The 19,253-nt window shown below is 51.2% G+C and overlaps 1 protein-coding gene and 1 long non-coding RNA gene across 4 annotated transcripts in view; both read left to right on the top strand.

The window, feature by feature from the left end:
- Window positions 1-19,253, top strand: part of LOC127462093 (uncharacterized) — a 256,860-nt gene that overhangs the window by 183,118 nt on the left and 54,489 nt on the right. The window lies entirely within an intron of this gene.
- On the top strand, window positions 6,494-16,156 carry LOC127463891 (uncharacterized). 2 transcript variants are annotated; one of them, XR_007901075.1, is made up of 3 exons: window positions 6,494-6,560; window positions 9,664-9,701; window positions 16,130-16,156. It is a non-coding gene; the product is annotated as an uncharacterized LOC127463891 (long non-coding RNA). The 2 variants fall into 2 exon arrangements; XR_007901097.1 differs by lacking the exon at window positions 16,130-16,156 and adding an exon at window positions 10,208-10,290.

Genomic DNA, 19,253 nt, shown 5'->3' with positions numbered 1-19,253 from the left:
AAGCCTACCCAGTGACAATTCGTTCAACGGCCACGGTATCCTAACCGTGCAAAGGTAGCGCAATCAATTGTCCCATAAATCGGCACTTGTATGAATGGCTTAACGAGGTCTTAACTGTCTCCTACAGATAATCAGTGAAATTGATCTTCCCGTGCAAAAGCAGGAATAACCCCATAAGACAAGAAGACCCTGTGGAACTTTGAAATCTGCTACCACTCCCATAAACAATACTCACCCACAGGACCTACTCCCCCGGGATTTTGCTGGTGTGCATTTTTTGGTTGGGGCGACCTTGGAGACAAACTTAACCTCCAAATATCAGACAATCCATCTTAACCAAGAACTACCCATCAACGTGCTAATAGTAACCAGACCCAATATAATTGATTAATGAACCTAGTTACCCCAGGGATAACAGCGCAATCTCCTTCAAGAGCCCACATCGACAAGGAGGTTTACGACCTCGATGTTGGATCAGGACATCCTAGTGGTGCAACCGCTACCAAGGGTTCGTTTGTTCAACGATTAACCGTCCTACGTGATCTGAGTTCAGACCGGAGTAATCCAGGTCGGTTTCTATCTATGTTACAACTCCTTCTAGTACGAAAGGATCGAAGAAGTAAGGCCTATGCCACAAGCACGCCTTCGCACCCAGTAATGAACCCAACTAAATTACTAAGAGCTCCACCATAACCCCCTCCTAGAAAAGGACCGCTAGTGTGGCAGAGCTTGGCAAATGCAGAAGGCTTAAGCCCTTTACCCAGAGGTTCAAATCCTCTCCCTAGCTCCAACACAAACCACATGACAATTCACTTAACCCTCACTTACTTTATTATATCAATATCCTATGCTCTCTCCATCCTCATCGCCGTAGCATTTCTTACCCTAGTTGAACGTAAGATTCTAAGTTATATGCAAACCCGAAAAGGGTCTAATATTGTAGGACCATTTGGTCTCTTACAACCTATAGCAGATGGAGTAAAGCTATTCATTAAAGAACCAATTCGTCCATCAACTTCATCCCCTTACTTATTTATATCTACTCCTATCTTTGCCCTTCTCCTAGCAATTACAATCTGAACACCACTTCCCCTACCCTTTCCCCTTACTGACCTAAACCTTGGCATACTCTTCCTTCTAGCTCTATCTAGCTTGGCAGTCTACTCAATTCTATGATCAGGGTGAGCCTCTAACTCAAAATATGCCTTAATCGGCGCCCTCCGAGCAGTTGCACAAACTATCTCTTACGAAGTTACCCTGGCCATTATTCTCCTATCCGTAATTATCCTTAGTGGTAACTACACCCTCAATACCCTAGCTACAACTCAAGAACCTCTCTACCTCATTTTCTCCTCCTGGCCCTTAGCAATAATATGATATATCTCCACTCTTGCCGAAACAAACCGCCCTCCATTTGACCTGACAGAGGAGAATCTGAACTAGTCTCAGGGTTCAACATAGAATATGCTGCAGGGCCATTCGCCTTGGTTTTTCTTGCCGAATATGCTAATATTATACTAATAAATGCACTCACAACCATTCTATTCCTAAACCCCAGTTCACTTAATCTCCCTCAAGAACTCATTCCCCCTACTTTAGCTACAAAAACCCTCCTCCTTTCCGCAGGATTCTTATGAATCCGCGCCTCTTACCCTCGATTCCGATATGATCAACTCATACATTTGCTTTGAAAAAACTTCTTACCCCTAACATATGCCTATGGCATACCAGCCTTCCTATCTCCTATGCAGGCCTACCCCCCTACCTAAGACACTCAAGGAAATGTGCCTGAATCCAAAAGGGTTACTATGATAAAGTAAACATAGAGGTATACCAATCCTCTCATTTCCTAATTTTAGAAAAGTAGGAATCGAACCTACACTAAAGGAATCAAAATCCTCTATACTCCCTCTATATTATTTTCTAGTAAGGTCAGCTAATTAAGCTATCGGGCCTATACCCCGAAAATGATGGTTTAATGCTACCTTAAACCCCAAACCGTAAACCCTAAAACCTAAAGCCTAACCCTTGCTAACCTTAACCCTAACCCTAACCCTAACATCTCATAGCAGAGGGAGGGAGGGGCCTGATTCCTCATCAGATATATCACCAGTCAAAAGCCTGTAAGCTCAGCTCTTGCCTTTTCAGGGCTTCACACCGTCAACACTGGAGGGAGGGAGGGGCCCGACTGCTCATCAGAGGTATCATGCAAGTCAAAAGCCTGAAAAGTCTCCTAGAATGCATAAATCATTAACCATTTCAGTCTCTGACAATTGGTCCACACAGTAACTGCAAGCTATGCCCAAAGCCTGTTCCCTAACCTTAGAAGAGAGACTGCAACCCTCGAGATGTTGGAGGCTCGAGGCATGGTCCGTGACACTAATCATGGCTATAACTCATAACTTCTTGGAGTATGGGGACTTCCCTCCTTCACCCCTGGCAGATCAAGGCCACCACTTCAACTGACAGACATGGAAGCATTGCTGGACCCTGTGGGCGGTGACTATATACATCTGTCCACTCTCAGCTTTTCTTTCTCTTACTCTCCCTTGCTCTTATCCTGCCTTTCTCTCCCCTATGCATTTTCTGTCCCCCCCCCAAAGGTTATCTCTGTGTCACATTGTGGTATGACAGTACCCAAACTGCTAGCATGCCTGTTGATACAGAATTGTTAAAATAAACCTTGCCAGTATATGTTTTCAGACACTGATTATTTAGTGTCGTTTCACTTTAATCCACCCCAAGGGAATTATTAATAAAAACCTGAGTTACCCCCTCTCCCCTTTTCCTGGGGCGGGTTGGAACACCAATCAGCACTGACTCTGCCCAGTAGGCGGAGCCAGTGACGCAGAACAATCAACATGGACTCCACCTCTTGACTCCACCCAGTGGGCGGGGCCAGTGCTCTAAAGAAGCAGAGTACATACCGGACGGCGGTGGATATTCTGCCAGACACGCAACAGAACAGCAACAACAAAAGCAGAGACCCAAGAGAAAAAGCAAAAGATTCTGACAGCGGTGGGCACTGAATCAGGCTTATAGTCCGAGAGGGGTTTACTGGGCACCACTGCGTTCTTGGAATGGGGTAAACCCGCGATAGTTAGATAGCGCATTGAGACCGATTCTGACTAACCCTAACCCTAACCCCAACCCTAACCCCTAACCCTTACCCCAACCCTAACCCTAACCCTAAACCCTAACCCCAACCCTAACCCTAACCCTAACCCTAACCCTAACCCTAACCCTAACCCCTAACTCTAACCCTAACCCTAACACTAAACCCCAAACCAAAAGGAAACTTCCTTTGCTATGCCTACTGGGCGGAGTCAGTGCTGATTGGTGTTACAACCCGCCCCAGGAAAAGGGGAGAGGGGGTAACTCAGGTTTTTATTAATAATTCCCTTGGGGTGGATTAAAGTGAAACGACACTAAATAATCGGTGTCTGAAAACATATACTGGCAAGGTTTATTTTAACAATTCTGTATCAACAGGCATGCTAGCAGTTTGGGAGTTGGGCTATCAGTTGGGAGGCATGGCTGAAAATAGGAAACAACAGCCCTAATTCCCAGGAAAGAAAGCCTGGAAGCTTTGGCTTTGTGGTGCAGTTGGTGGGCCACACTGGGCACTCCATGGGCAGGCAGCAAGAGTTTTCTGGATCTGGGAGTCAATCTGGGGGCCTCGGAGTGTTTGAGGGGAAGTTGGGAGTGTCCTGTGGGACCAGGATGGGATTTGAGGGCTCCTGGAGGGGCTGGGACGGGTGTATACTGCGGGCATCGTCTAGTATTGATGGGGGTAATCAGTGAGCTGACTGTTTCATAATCATCCAAATTTTAACATACAATATGATTATTAGAATAAAAAGCAAAAAGGTAATATCAACAAAACAGTAACGGGGTGAAGCTCTTGGTTGAAGACTGGTTTCTTCTTTTTCTCCAGTGATTTTAATTCTTTTTCGTCTGGGTTTTAATCCCATCTTTGGCATTTTGCTGCGAACATTTTGTCCCCATATCCATTGGAAATTGTATTAACTGTTGATGAGAACAAAGTGGAATCCCAAGGTATGTGATATATTGATAGGATATCACTGGTTGGCTTTTAATTTGTCCAGGTTTATCGCCATAATGCTTCTGCTCTTTAACCACTTGAATCAGAATGAATTGAGTTGTTTTCTGGGTCGGGTTCTCTTTTTGAGTCCAAGGTTTTTTAGTGGATTCAGTATCAGGCACAAAGGAAATTGAGGGAGGTAAAGAATAATCTTCCCTTTGTTCATTATCACAGGGATCACTCAGTCTATTTTCATTAATGTGAGGAAAGCTGGGAGACTCTAGAAACATCAGTTGAACTTCTCCTTGAAATTCTCCTTGTTTCTTTCTCTCCTGAGACTTAGAATCAGGGTTCTCTGTGGTTTCCCAAGTCTCAATGCCAGGGTAAGACACTGGTTTATGAAGTTGCCTGACCAAACCAGGAGCCTGTTTTTTTAGCAACAGTTTTCTCTCTGCACTCTGGCGCAACAAGACTTTGAAGGTGGTCAACCTCAGTTTGAAGCAGCTCATTTTTAGCAACAAGTTTATCCGATTTTTCTCCTGTTTCCCTCTCAAAGGCTAACGATGACTTCAGCACCACATTTTCTGATTTCAAAACAGTAGATTCAACATCAGAAATCCATTCATGACTTCCCTGTCAGCACTCCATCCAAATGTCTGTGCTCTCACTTTGACCTGAGAGAAACCTCAGGCAGGTGGAAAAGGGCAGATAAAGAAAAAACAGATGGGTCCAGCAGAAGTGATGCTGCTTCTGTCAAAAGCAGAGCAGAGACCAAAAGCACTTTAGGAAGTTGCTTACAGAAGCACTTGTGCATTCCAAGTTACAGCTCAGGAGTCTCAGTGACTTGTCCAACATGAGAGTTTCTTTTCCATTTCTCAACCCCCAGATTCCTCAGGAGTAGGAAACTGGAAACGCTGACTGAGAAAAGCTCCATTCCTTCCTAATAATTGTGCTTTGTCCTTCCCATTTGACAGTGCTCTTGGAAATGTGTTGCTGTGATCTGGATCTGTGAGCAGCCCTGACCTCCCAGAGCACTCATCCAATGGCAGGAAGACCCCACCTGGCTCCTGCTGGGGTTCTTGCCACCACGACCCAGTATGGGTCAATGGAATGGGGAGCAGGGCGGTGGGACCAGTAAGGACCAGTTAAGGGGGTTGGGGGCACTTCAGCATCTCCATCAAGGTCAGACCAGTACAGAGCAGCATAGACCAGTATAGATCGGTATAGACCAGTATAAACCAGTATGGACCAGTATAGACCAATATGGGTCACTGGAATGGGGAATGGGGCAGTGGGACCGATAAGGACCAGTTAAGGGGGTTGGGGGCACTTCAGCATATCCGTCAACGTCAGACCAGTGCAGAGCAGTATAGACCAGTATAGATTAGTATAAACCAGTATGGACCAGTATAAACCAGTATGGACCAGTACAGGTGACTGGAACGCGGAACGGGGCAGTGGGACCAGTAAGGACCAGTTAAGGGGGTTGGGGGCACTTCAGCATCTCCATCAATGTCAGACCAGTACAGACCAGTATAAACCAGGATAGACCAGTATAAACCAGTATGGACCAGTACGGGTCACTGGAACGCGGAATGGGGTGGTGGGACCAGTAAGGACCAGTTAAGGCAGAACTCAGTTGGGACTTAGTGGTTTGGGGGTGGGCGTGTCCCTTCTTTAGGTGGGTGTGGTCTCTCTCTGGTGGGCGTGTCCCATCCCAATGTGGCCATAGCCTCTGCAAGTGGGCGTGTCTTTTGCATCCTCTCCCCCTCCTTGAACTGGGAGCTCAACTGGGACTTACTGGGTTTTGGGTGGGCGTGTCCCCTCCCAATGATGGACCCACTTTCAGCCCCTCCCCCCACCTTTAAGGGCCCCCCCAAAGCCCCTCCCCCCCTTCCTGCACCTCCCCAACCCTCAGGGTCCCTTCCTTCCCCTCCCCCCAGTGAACCTGCTACCCCTCCCCCACTCTCAGGAGCCCTCCCTACCCCTCCCCCACCTTCAGGGGCCCTCAGGACCCCTCCCCCAACCTCAGAGACTCTCCTTCCCCTCCCCCACCCTCGAGGAACTTCCTACCCTTCCCCCACCCTCAGGGACCCTCAGGGCCCCTCCTTCACTTTCGGGGTCCCTCCCTGCTCCTCCCCAACCCTCAGGACCCTCCTGCCCCTCCCCCCACCTCGGGGTCCCTCCTACCCCTCCCCCACCCTCAGGGACCCGCCTACCCCTCCCCCACCCTCAGGGACGGTCCTGCCCTTCCCCCACCCTCAGGGAACCTCCTGCCCTTCCCCCACGCTCAAGGACCATCCTGCTCCATCCCCACCCTCAGTGTTCCCTCCTTCCCCTCCCCCCCCCACTGGGGCCGTTACTGGTCCCTTACTGGTCTGTACTGGGAAGGGAGAGGGGAGGGGCCGCCCCCTCGAGACCCCTCCCCCCAGTGACGTCACCGGGTCCCAAAAATAGCCCCGGGGGCCCAAACTGGAGGGGGGACCTGGAGCCGCTCCCAGTGTGACCAGTTCAGGTACTGGGAGGGACTGGGAGGGAACTGGGAGGGACTGGGAGGGACTGGGAGGGGGCAGGGCTTCCCCCCCTTCCCCCCCTCCGTGTCCTTGGGGTGACCTTGGGGAGGGAGGGGGATGGGCCGCTCCCAGTGGCTCCCAGTAGCTCCCAGTTACCCCAGTAATGCCTCCGGTATCTCCAGCGATCCCCCCAGTAACCCCAGTGACCCCCCCAGTAGCTCCTAGTAGCTCCCAGTAATCCCAGTGTCTATCCCAGTAGCTCCCAGTAACTCCAGTAATCCTAGTGTCCATCCCAGTAACTCCCAGTAACCCCGGTGTCCACCCCAGTAGCGCCCAGTAACTCCCAGTAAGCCCCCCAGTAGCTCCCAGTAACTCCCAGTAACCCCAGTGACCCCCCCAGTAGCTCCCAGTAAACCCAGTGTCCATCCCAGTAACCCCAGTGACCCCCCCAGTAGCTCCCAGTAACTCCAGTGTCCATCCCAGTAACCCCAGTGACCCCCCCAGTAGCTCCCAGTAGCTCCCAGTAACTCCCAGTGTCCCCCCCAGTGCCTCCCAGTATGTCACAGTTTAACCCAGTTCCCCCCCCCCGTGGGCCCTGGGCCGGGTGGGGGAGGGGCGGGCTCACATTTCCATGGCAACATCCCTTTCCCTCTGGCCCAGTTTCTCCCAGTTCCTCCCAGTTTAACCCAGTTTTTCCACATTTTTCCCCATTTTTCCACATTTCCCCCCATTTTTCCCATTTTTCCCAGATTTTCCCCCATTTTCCCACATTTTCCTGAATTTTTCCCCATTTCCCCCCCAGTTTCCAGATTTTTCCCAATTTTCCTACATTTTCCCAGATTTTTTCCCATTTTTCCCCCATTTTCCCAGATTTTTCCCCATTTTTCCCAGATTTTCCCAAGATTTTTTCCCATTTTTCCCATTTTTTTAAATCTTTCCCCATTTTTCCCCATTTTCTGGGATTTTTTCCCATTTTTCTCCATTTCCCCCCATTTTCCCCAGAATTTCCAGCATTTCCCCCCCAGTTTGTCCCCATTTTCCCACATTTCTCCCAGATTTTCCCAGATTTTTCCCTATTTTTTCCCCATTTTCCCGGATTTTCCCCAGATTTTTCCTCCACTTTTCCCAGAATTTCCCACATTTTCCCAGATTTTTCCCACATTTTTTCCCATTTTTCCCACATTTTCTCAGATTTTTCTCCAGATTTTCTTCAGATTTTCCCACATTTTCCCAGATTTCCCCCCATTTTTCTTGATTTTTCCCGATTTTCCCCATTTTTCCGGATTTTTTTCCCATTTTTTCCCATTTTCACACATTTTTCCTCATTTTCCTCCATTTTCACGGATTTCTCCTCATTTCCCCCATTTTCCCACAGTTTTTCCCAATTTTTTCACATTTTCCCAGATTTTTCCCCATTTTCCCCAGATTTTTCCCCATTTCACCCCCATTTTCTTCGATTTTTCCCCATTTTCCCACATTTTCCCAAATTTTTTCCCACATTTTCCCAGATTTTCTCCCTATTTCCCCAGATTTTTCCTCATTTTTCCCATTTTTTCCCAGATTTTTTCCCAATTATTTTCCCCATTTTCCCGCATTTCCCCCCTTTTTTTCCCACATTTCCCCGGATTTTTTCCCAATTTCCCCCCATTTTCCATGATTTTTCCCACATTTTTTCCACATTTGCCCAGATTTTTCCTCATTTTCCCCCATTTTTCCTAGCTTTTTCCCCATTTTTCTCAGATTTTTTCCCCATATTTCCAGATTTTCCCAGAATATTCCCCATTTTCCCCCCATTTTTTCCCTATTTTCCCAGATTTTTCCCATTTTTTCCCCTTTCCCCCCCATTTTTTCCACATTTTTCCCAGATTTTCTCCCATTTTCCCCAGAATTTCCCAGGGTTTTTCCCAATTTTCCCCCCATTTTCCCAGTTTTTTCCCAATTTTCCCCCCATTTTCCCAGTTTTTTCCCAATTTTTTCCCCATTTTCCCGGATTTTTTCTCGATTTCCCCCCATTTTCCCAGATTTTCCCCCCATTTTTCCCACATTTTCCCAGATTTTCACACATTTTTCCCCATTTTTCCCCTTTTTTTCCGCATTTTTCCATATTTTCCCATATTTTCCCCCATTTTTCCCCAGTTCCCCGGATTTTTCTCACATTTTTCCCAGAATTTTCCGCAATTTCCCCTTTTTCCCAGAATTTTCCGCAATTTCCCCATTTTCCCACATTTTCCCACATTTTTCACCATTTTCCTGATTTTCCCCCCATTTTTCCCACATTTTCACACATTTTTCTCCAGATTTCCCCCACATTTTTCCCCCATTTCCCCACATTTTCTTGGATTTTTGGGTCCCTAGTTTTCCAAATTTCCCAAATTTCCCCAGTGGGAAAAAATGGGGGGAAAAAAACAGGAATTTTGGGGAAAATGGGGAAAAATTGGGGGAAAAAGTGGGAAAATTGATGAACACGAATGAAAAATTGGGAAAAATGGGGGGAAATTTGAGAAAAAAAGTGGGAAATTTGGGGAAAATTAATAAAATAGGATAAAAATGGAGGGAATTTAGGAAAACTGGGGGAAAATCCGGGAAAATGTGGAAAAAGGGGGGAAATTTTGGGGAAAAAGTCAGAAATTTGGGGAAATGGGAGATTTTGAGGGGAAATGGAGGGAAAACTGGGAAAAAAGTAAGAAATTTGGAGAAAACGGGTGAAAAATCAGGAAAAATGGGGGATAATTGGGAAAAATTAGGGGAAATTTAGGAAAAAATTGGGAAAAAATGGCGGAATTTGGGGAAAATGGGGAAATTTGGGAAAAATGGGGTGAACTGAGAAAAAAAAGGGGGAATTTGGGTAAAATTGGATGAAAAATTGGGGAAAGTTGGGAAAAATGGGGGGAAATTTGGGGAAAATGGGAAAAAATGGGGGAAATTTGGGAACAATGGGAGGAATTTGGAAAAAAAATGGGGAAAAATTGAGAAAAATGGGGAAATTTGGGAAAAATGGGGGAAATGGGGGGAAAATTGGGGAAAGAGTGGGAAATTTGGGAGAAATGGATGTAAAACTGGGAAAAATGAGGGGAAATTTGGGAAAAACTTGGGTGTCCCCACCAGGTTCGGCCCCGCCATGGCCCCGATAGCCCCGGGATCAGGTGAGACCCCTACCCCATGCCCTGACCCCTCCCCCTCCCCGAGGTCTCTGCCCTGACCCCCCGAGTCCAGGCTGTGACCCCTCCCCCACCCCGTGGCCCCTCCCACACTTTATGGTCCCTTCCCCATTCTGTGGCCCTACCCCATTCGGTAGCCCCTACCCCACTCTGTGACCCCTCTCCCACTTCATGGCCCCTCCCCCACTCTCTGACCCCTCCCCCACTCTATGGCCCCGCATCCACTTTATGACCCCTCCCCCACTCTCAGACCCTTCCCCCACTTTATGGCCCCTCCCCCACTTTACGGCCTCTCCCCCACTCTGTGACCCCTCCCCCACCAACAGCTTCTCCCTGCAGAGAGAACAGCCAACACACTATTTCACTTCTCACTTTAACAAAACTCTTTTCTCCTTCAAGCCCCTCAAAGGCGCCAAGGCCACATAGGAGGCCACACACAAACAGTACTCCTCTTCCCACTTGACTACACCTTCTCCCTCACTGTTCTACAGGGAACACCAGGAATCTGCTCGCAGAGGCCTCTCCTTTCCCATCAGTAGCTCAGCACAAGGAGCTAAAGGAGCTCAAGCCTTAGGCCACAAGAGCTGACAGCAAGGAAACTTTGGGAGCAAACTAATGCTGCTAACACGGACCCAGCTGAATCCAGCACACAATCACAGAATCCAAGAGTCCTTCAGCTTGGAAAAGACCTCCAAGCTCACTGAGTCTTGTGCAGCCCCTCCCCGACCACCTGCAGGGACTGGATGATGCTTTGCACAAGCACCAAAAGGAATGTTGTGAAAGCCATGGCCTGCAGGAGGACACAGAGAAGGGCTTGGTTGGGGCTGGGAAGGAGGGAGCTGGCGCTGGGGGAGCGGGTATGGAGCCTCGGGGATGTGGCGCAGCAAGGACAGGGGCCCAGGCAGCTGGCAGGCGGCAAGGCCTCACCCCCTGCCCCAGTAGCAGCACCGGGCCCTGCCCAAGGCACTCCTGCCAGGGGCTGGGCCCTGCAGGCAGGGGCAGAACCCACTCCCTGGGGCGGCCTTGCTGCCCTGGCCCTCGTCCGGCCCAGCCTCTCCCTGTGTGCGTGCTCCCCACAGCACAGGCTGCACTGGGCAGCATCCCCTGATGAGCCCTGCAGAGCTGCCCCACGCGGACACTTCCCTTTTATGTCACAGGTGCCACAGCCTGTCCCAGCCAGCCCTGCCCATTGTCCCCACCCCGGCTCAGTGACTCACAGTGGCCCCTGGCAACCAAAGAACCAAAGCCCCACACCCCCAGAGTGCAGCCCTACCCATGTGCAAGGGGCCCCCAAAGGGTTCCCTGCACAAAGCAGCCCCTCCAAACCCTTGTCAGATAGAAAACTGGGGGACGTGACCCTTGGATGCTTTTAGTACAGAGATACAAGCTTTTCTTGAATAATGGAGGGGGTCACTTTTTAATTATTAATATTTACAGTTATCCATTTGGGGACAGGATGTCCTACAGGCTAATGTGGTGTCACATTTGGAGTGAAAAGTACTTTTCAAAGAAACCCAGGGTGCATGGGTGATGCACAGGAAGCTGCCAAGTCACCCAATGTGAAGCTCAACACTGCTTTGCAACAGCACTGCCCTTTCACACACATCTTTGGCAAAGACATAGATGTCAGGCTTTAGTTTCTAAATCAGTAACACTTGACAAGACCTCTTTATGAACTGACAGCAAAAGAACTTAGGAGCAGCTTAGGGTTGGCAAGTGTAGGAGCCAAGAAGAGAAGGGCTGATGGGTATGTCATGAACACTGACAGCTGGATGGTCGTGGAGCTGACCAAGGACTGCCAGATACAAAAGACATCACCTGCTGGACTTGGCCCAAACACCAGCCCCCTCCTCTCCCTTCTCAACCACTCAACCACAGCTTGCACACACCCACACCTGCCAGGGCCAACTGGCTGTTTCTCTTCTCTTTTCTGCCTGGGGGCAAAGGAATAAGGACAGAGAGGGCATTTGCCTTCGGGCCAGAGGGAAGGGGACGGAGATCCCCCCAAATCCATCCCTGGCAGGATGGGGGCTGGAGGAGACATTGGGGGACCCCCAAGAATATTTTTGAGGGGAAGAAAGGATGGGGGCACCCACAGGGGGTTGGGGGGGGGGAGGGACCCAGGAATCTCGTGGTGGGACACTGGGGAGTTCCCAGCAGTTTCTTGGGGGGGTGGACCCCCAGCAGTCCGGGGTGGAAAAATGGACGGAGGAATCCACCGTAAAGGGTTGGTGACACCCAAAAGACTCTAGGAGGGGGTCGGGAGGGGCCCCGGAGTCCTGAAGAGTGTTTGGGGGTCCCCAGGAGGGAGTCTGGGGGTCTGAGGTGGTCCCAGGAGATTTTCAAGGGTTAAGGGGATGCACAGGAGATTTGGGGGAGGAGGGGGAAAGGCGGAGGGTCCCCAGGAGTCTTGGGGGGGATCTGGGCGGTTCCCGAGAGTCTTGGGGGAGATTCGGAGGGGTCACCAGGAGCCCCCGGACCCCCTAAACTCACCCCACACCACCATGGCCTCGTTGGGACCGCACGTGAAAAACAGCGCGGTGGGGGGAGACCCTGGGGCCGGGATCGATCGGGACCAATCAGGTTCAATCCCGATCCTTCCCTCCCCCGCCATCACCGCCCCGCTCCCGGCAACCCCCGCGGAAGTTTCGACGTTCTATTGGGTGACTCACCGGCACAAGGACAGGGGCCCAGCAGAATTTGGCAATGACGTCATTCCAGCAGAGCCGTTCTATTGGCTGCGACCCGCGAGGGAGCCCCAAAACCTGTTCATGGCTTGAGGGGGAAGGACAGCCGGCATGACCGGGAACGGGGGTGCAGAGGGTGTTCAAGTGCCCAGGAAAGGGGCAAAAAACTTTCCCCTCTCCCTCCCAGTGCCCACTCAGCCCATCCCAGTGTCTCCCCTCTCTCCCAGTGCCCTCTCAGCCCATCCCGGTCTCTCCCCTTGCTCTCCCAGTGCCCCTGTCCATTGAGGTCCCAACCTGGCCCTGCCCCCTGCTCTGCTCCGGCCTGGATTTCTCCCCTGCAGGGGCAGTTGAGGTGGCTCCAGGGCGGGCGGGAGCTTTCGGGGCAGGGGGTGGCTCCTGACATGCTGCTGGAACCGCCCCTGTCTGGGCGGGCCCGTCAGCCTGGGGCACCTCCTCACCCGAGCCTGGGGGACGGGCCGGCAACTGGGAGGAGCTGGGGAGGAACGGGGAGGAATGGGGAGGCTGAGAAGGGCTTGGAGGTCGTGGGGGTAACTGGGAAGGTGTTTGGGGGAGTTTGGGGGTTTGGGAGGGAGGTTGGGGAGATTGGGGCAGCTGTGAGGGGGTTTGGGGAATCGTCGGGGATGTGGGAAGGAACTGGGAGAGAGTTTGGGGGCATACTCAAGGGGAAGGGGGCAACTAGGAGAGGGTTTGAAAGGTCCTGGGAGGGCTGGAGGTAACTGGGAGGGGTTTGGGGGCATCTTGTGGGTTTTTGTGGGTCTGGGAGGCAGTCTGGGGGCCTCGGAGGGTTTAAGGGGAAGTTGGGAGTGTCCTGTGGGACCGGGATGGGATTTGAGGGTTCCTGGAGGGGCTGGGAGGGCTTTATGCCTTTATACGGCGGGCATTGTCTAGTATTGATGGGGGTAATCCGTGAGTTGACTGTTTCATAATCATCCAGATTTTAACAAGACTTTTAAGGTGGTCAACCTCAGTTTGAAGCAGCTCATTTTTAGCAACAAATTTATCCGATTTTTCCACTGTTTCCCTCTCAAAGGCTAACGATGACTTCAACACTACATTTTCTGATTTCAAAACAGTAGATTCAACATCAGAAATCCATTCATGACTTCCCTGTCACCACTCCATCCGAATGTCTGTGCACTCACTGTGGCCTGAGAGAAACCTGCCTGTTTGCAGTGCACTGACTGGGCAACTTTTCTTTTTGCAGGTGGAAAAGGGCAGATAAAGAAAAAACAGATGGGTCCAGCAGAAGTGATGCTGCTTCTGTCAAAAGCAGAGCAGAGACCGGAAGCACTTTAGGAAGTTGCTTACAGAAGCACTTGTGCATTCCAAGTTACAGTTCAGGAGTCTCAGTGACTTGTCCAACATGGGAGCTCCTTTTCCATTTCTCAACCCCCAGATTCCTCAGGAGTAGGAAACTGAAAACACTGACTGAGAAAAGCTCCATTCCTTCCTAATAATTGTGCTTTGTCCTTCCCATTTGACAGTGCTCTTGGAAATGTGCTGGTGTGATCTGGATCTGGGAGCAGCCCTGACCTCCCACAGCCCTGACCACACACACCTCATCCAACGGCAGGAAGAACCTGCCTGGCTCCTGCTGGGGTTCTCACCACCCACCGACAGCTTCTCCCTGCAGAGGGGTGGGCAACTACCCAGGCAGGATGAGACCTGACCCCAGCAGGCAGCAAAGTCCCTGCCCTGGCACAAAGAACCCCGGAGCACAGGGACCCTGCTCTGCAGGACAGCCCCGGGCATCCCTGGCTGCACCCCCACCTTCCCACCCTGCAGTCATCCCTGGGAGAAGGAGCCCACCTGCGCTGTCCCTCTGACGGTGCTGCAGGGAAGGCCTGCCCTAGAGAACATCCTCCTCCGGCGCAACAGAGAAACTGGGAGAGTCCTGACAGATGTGCAAGGCTGTGGGATGTGGTAGCTTTAGGAGATTCCTCCAGGAACACAAGTGACATTGCCCTGCAGCTGTAGACTCACTCTGCAGAGGAGTGTGAAGTTGTGTCCCCAAGTTGTGTCTCAGCTGAACACCTGCCATCTTTCTGCTACCTTTAACCTCCCTTTGCCTTTCTTCTCTTCTCTCGTGCCTACAGGCAGTGCCCTCGGCCCTGCTGGGCTGTGCAGAGGAGCTACTCCTTGGCAGAGCTGTCTCTCTGCAGTGCTGCCCGCTTGCCAGGATTTCCCTGTGTGCCAGGAGCCCGGCCCAGCTGAGCAGCACAGCAAGAGCCAAAGGGAGCCCTTTCTCTGCCCCTCTGGCTTCCCCATAGGTGTCCCTGGGGCTCCAGGGGAACCTGCTGTGGAACAGACTGAAGGAAACAATGATGTTCCCTCTTCTCACCTCTTCAGTGACACTTTTTCCAGCAGTAACACTTCTTTCCAGCAGTGACATTTCTCCTCTTAGAAAATTACCAGGGTATGATGATCACCTTTTCTAGTTTCATCATTACATAGGACACCAGGAGGGTGACAGCAAAGGATCTGGTAACTCCCTGACACAGCAGGGGTTTTCCTGGTGTCACACAGAGAAATGTGTCAGGACTCTGAGAGGTGTCCAACCCTGAGCTGGACTGATGCACACACAGGGGTGTTCAGAGACACGAGTCTGGCACACACACAGGCAGTTCATTGCAGCAGGGGCAGTGTCTCCCTGGGCTCCTGCTACCACTCCCAGAACCTGGAGCCACCTCAGCCCTGTAATGCTCCCACCCTGCCCACTCCTACACTTCAGATGAACATTGGGGTTTTCTAGTCACTGGAACTGCCCAGACTAGTCCCTTCCTGGTCCCCCCACCTCACTGCCCTGCCCCGGCCCAGCAGAGCAACACAGTCGTTTCTGGTCGTGCAGCAAGAAAGGGAGGCAATAGAGGACAGGGACAGTGACTGCATGTCTGGACTGCTCAGAAGACCATCAGCTCAGGCGGCAGCTCCTGCAGCCCCAGGGCCAGACCCGCTTCCCAGTGGCCCAGGCAGCTGCTGCCACGTGGGCACAAGCTCTGCTGCCCAGGAGGGTCCTGTAGTGAAGGGCTTTGCAGATGGCCACGTAGCGGTCATAGGACATGATGGTGAGAAGGGCAAGCTCCGCTGTGATCAAGAAGAAAAGCAAAAAACACCTGTGCAGCTCATCCTGAGTAGGACATGCCCCTGGTGTTCCAGAGGGAATTGGCCATGGCTTTGGGGAGAGTGGTGCAGATGCAGCCCGGGTGTGTGAGGGGGAGGTGGAGCAGGAAGAAGTCCCTGGGGGGTGTGCAGGTGGTGGTGGAGGGCGACGGCACTGAGGATGAGGCCGTTGCCCAGGAGGACAGCCAGGGAGATGCCCAGGAAGAAGCAGAAGTGCAAGAGCTGCAGCCAGGAGGAGGAAGTGGGGGATGGAGTTGCTGTTGGACATGAGCTTCCTCCGGGCATCAGGAAATGTCCAAGGAGGAAAAGGCAGTGAAAACTTTGGGACAGGTTTCCTAGATCAAACCCATGAATTCCTCTGAGCATCTACCCTCATCCCAAGTATTTGCAGTCACACATATATAGATTCTGGACTGTAGAAGACAGGCTTAGCATGACTTTAAGATGATTTCTTCTCAATTTTTTGATTTATTTTTCTACTGCCAGGTCTGAGAGGGGCATCGTGGAACCAAAGGAACCCTGAGACATTTCAGAATCCCACATGTGTTGGGTCTGTCTGAGCTGGAGTTCATTTTCTCACTGCAGGCGTCACAGTGCTGTGCTTTGCATTGGGAGCTACAATCACACCAGTTCTTTGGCAACTGCTGAGCAGGGCTGGTGCAGCGTCTGCATTGTCGACTTCGTCCCCTGAATCGGGGGCAAGATCATGGGAGGCGATACAGACAGGTCAGTTGAGCCGAATGGACCAAAGGGACATTGCAGAATATATGGTGTCAGCTCAGCTACAAGAGCTCAGGAAAGGAACAGGAAAGGGGGAAAATCCATTTTTTTACAATACATGCCTTCTGAGCGGTTTCTCTGTGTGGTGAAGCCCTGCTCCCCATGAAGTGGCCAGGTATCGCTGCTGACAGGAAGTAGAGAGAAAATCTTTTTATTTTCCTCTTCACTTATGTATGCGCAAACTTTGGCTTTTGCTTTAGTAAAGTGCCTGATCTCAAGGTAGAAATAATTTTCCATCTTATTCTGTCTCTTCTGTCTGGCTGGGAAGGGCAGCAATAGAGCAGCTTGGTGGGCACCTGGCATCCAGGTAAGGTCAACCCACTGCAACATTGCAGGCTCTCATGGAACCAAAGGACTGCTGGGAGACTGGGGGAACTCACGGAATCAAGTGGCCGTCGTGGCACTGCCCTGCATCATAGAAGCAAATGTTCCCTGGGAAACTACAGAAACCAGGGACTTAAGGGACATCATTGGGATGTGCGGGACCTCATGGAATTAAACAAACCGTGGGATATCTTTGGAACTTCATGGAATCAAAGGGATAAAACAAAAGAATTAAACCCCATGACCAGAAACCATTGGATGGAACATTTCTTTAATATGCCAGTTGGGGATCCATGGGGGTACTCTGCCATGCATGAATCAAAGAATCAGTATAAATTTCGGAGTATAAATACAGTGATACTTGAAAGACCCTCCCCTTCACAAGCAGTCCAAAATTCTCTCATGATTTTAGGGTCAAATAGCCTCTTGGATTTTATTCGTGGAGCAAGACTGCCATCTAGCGTCCATTTCTTCTGGGAGGGGCAGTCATTTTCACAGAGTGGTCTTCTCCCTTAGCAGGCCTCGTAGCATCTCTGATTGATCTCTCCGACCCCTAACCCCTAAACTAAATGCTTTAGGACCAGCTAAGACGCGTCTTAGTACTTCCCATTTGCTTAAACAATGTATAATTGACTTTCTTCTTAACAGAACAATCTCTTATTAAACAAGTTTTCTGAGGCCTGTAAGCTAATTTCTTGAAGATGGGCGTATGATACACTCTCTGTTAGTTTCCATGTATCATCTACATTCTCTCTCCTACAACTAATGGTAGTCTTAAAAGAAAAGAAAAGACTGCTACCATGCCAAGAAAGCAAACCCCTTTGTTGATTAGGATTTTTATCTAAGAAAAACTTCTGATTTACGAAGCCATTAAGGATGGAGATCCTCTCTCATTTCAGTGCCATTGTGACAATATGGGGCCTCATGTAACACATGGAACACAGAACACTGCACATTCCCAAGCAATCAAGGGACCATTGTAACACTCCAGGGCCTCATGGAAGACGGAAGCCCCGCAGAGAGACCTCAAATCAGAGGTTTGGGCAATCCTCAACCAGAGGAAGTTCAACAAGGGCAAGTGCCAGATTCTGTCCCTGTGATGGGGCAACCCCGAATATCCGGACAGACTGGGAATGATATTCTGCATAGCGGCGCTGGAAAATGGCCTCTGGGGTCCTGGTGGATGGCCAGTTGGCCAAGAGTCAGTGGTGCTCTGGAGGGGGCTCCCTGCTCGGTCACAGGAGGGTTTTCAGACACACGAGTCCTTCGCTTGCACACAGACACAGACAGTTCATGGCAGCAGGGGCAGTATCTCCTGGGGTTCCTGCTGCCAAGCCAGGAGCCTGGATGCACCTAAGCCCTTGTGGGGTGCCACCTGCTCTGCCACTGTCTGAGATGCTCCACCGCCTGAGAGATGGAAACGCGGAGCTCTGTCCAAGAGAAGCACATCCCAGACCTGCACGCATGGGCTTTTCCAGGATTTAGAACCGTAAATGCAATGTGACACCGAGACACTCTTTGTCCCACATAACTTCAAGGTCTCCCCAGGAGGTTGATGGCAATTGTTCTTGCTCAGGGTCATCTCCCCACACCAACAGCAGGTGTGTGCTCAAGACTTGTCTGTGCAATGCAAACAGATACACCCTGTCTAGTTCTTCCGGTCTCTCCAAGGAAGGCAAAAGAATCTCTGTGTGCCGGGTGAGAAGCCAGTGCTGGAAGTTGTGGTTCTATTGTGAGTGCCAAGAGCGGATGGCAGGTCTATGATGAATGCCCAGAGGAGATGACCTGGGTTTTCCAGTGCACATGGCAATAGATCACACCCTGCTTTGGTGGCCATTTATGTCCTACGGAGGTGACAGAGATGAGAAAGAGAATGAAATTTTTGAATGTGCCTCTCAGTGCCCCTCAACCTGCTGCAAATGTGCAGATTCCAGTACATCCAGTTCAGGTGTGAGAGGCTGTTCCCTGGTCCTCTAAGCAAGAAGAGCTGGACGAGGGACACAGCAGAACTCGCTTACTGAGACTGCATCTCCATGAATCCCAAAGCAAGTGCGAGGGGTTATGCCACGTCCGAGTTTTCTCAGGAGATGGTGTTTCTCCCATGCGTTGCCTCCCCGTGGCACTGGTACCACAACCCCAGACAAAACCACAAGTGGTCTTTGTCCCTAGCAAAAGTGCTCCTACTGCTAGGAGGGATGTTCCATGGGAAAGGCCAGGAGAGGTTGAGTCCGGAGGGCACAGAGCCCGGAGGGATGTTCTGCCTCTTCGTGCCCCTCGACCATTCTCGCAAGCCCAGGTCGGCCCCGCCGGTTCTACCCTTCAGAGCACGGACAGCTACCGCGCTGCCGCCGCTGTCACCTGGCCTCCGCCTCCAGCCAGCACCCGAGGAGAGCCCGAGAGACGCCGGCGCCTGTAAAAGCCCCGGGGCGGATTTATCGGAGGAGGACAGGGGAGGAGGGAGAGGAAGGCAGAGGAGGCGGAGAGGAGGCGGGCCACCAGGAGCAGAGAGTCGGGGCTGGCGGGGTTAACGGGGCGCCGCGAAGCGGATCGGCGGCTGCGACGCTGTCGGGGAGTGGGGCTAGCGGCGCTGCTCGCGGTTTTGATC

The sequence above is a fragment of the Manacus candei genome, unplaced genomic scaffold (assembly GCF_025592945.1).
Source record: "Manacus candei isolate 608988 ecotype Guabito, Panama unplaced genomic scaffold, ASM2559294v1 h1tg000002l, whole genome shotgun sequence".
Taxonomy (NCBI): Eukaryota; Metazoa; Chordata; class Aves; order Passeriformes; family Pipridae; genus Manacus; species Manacus candei.
This window is presented reverse-complemented; position numbering and strand designations above follow the sequence as displayed.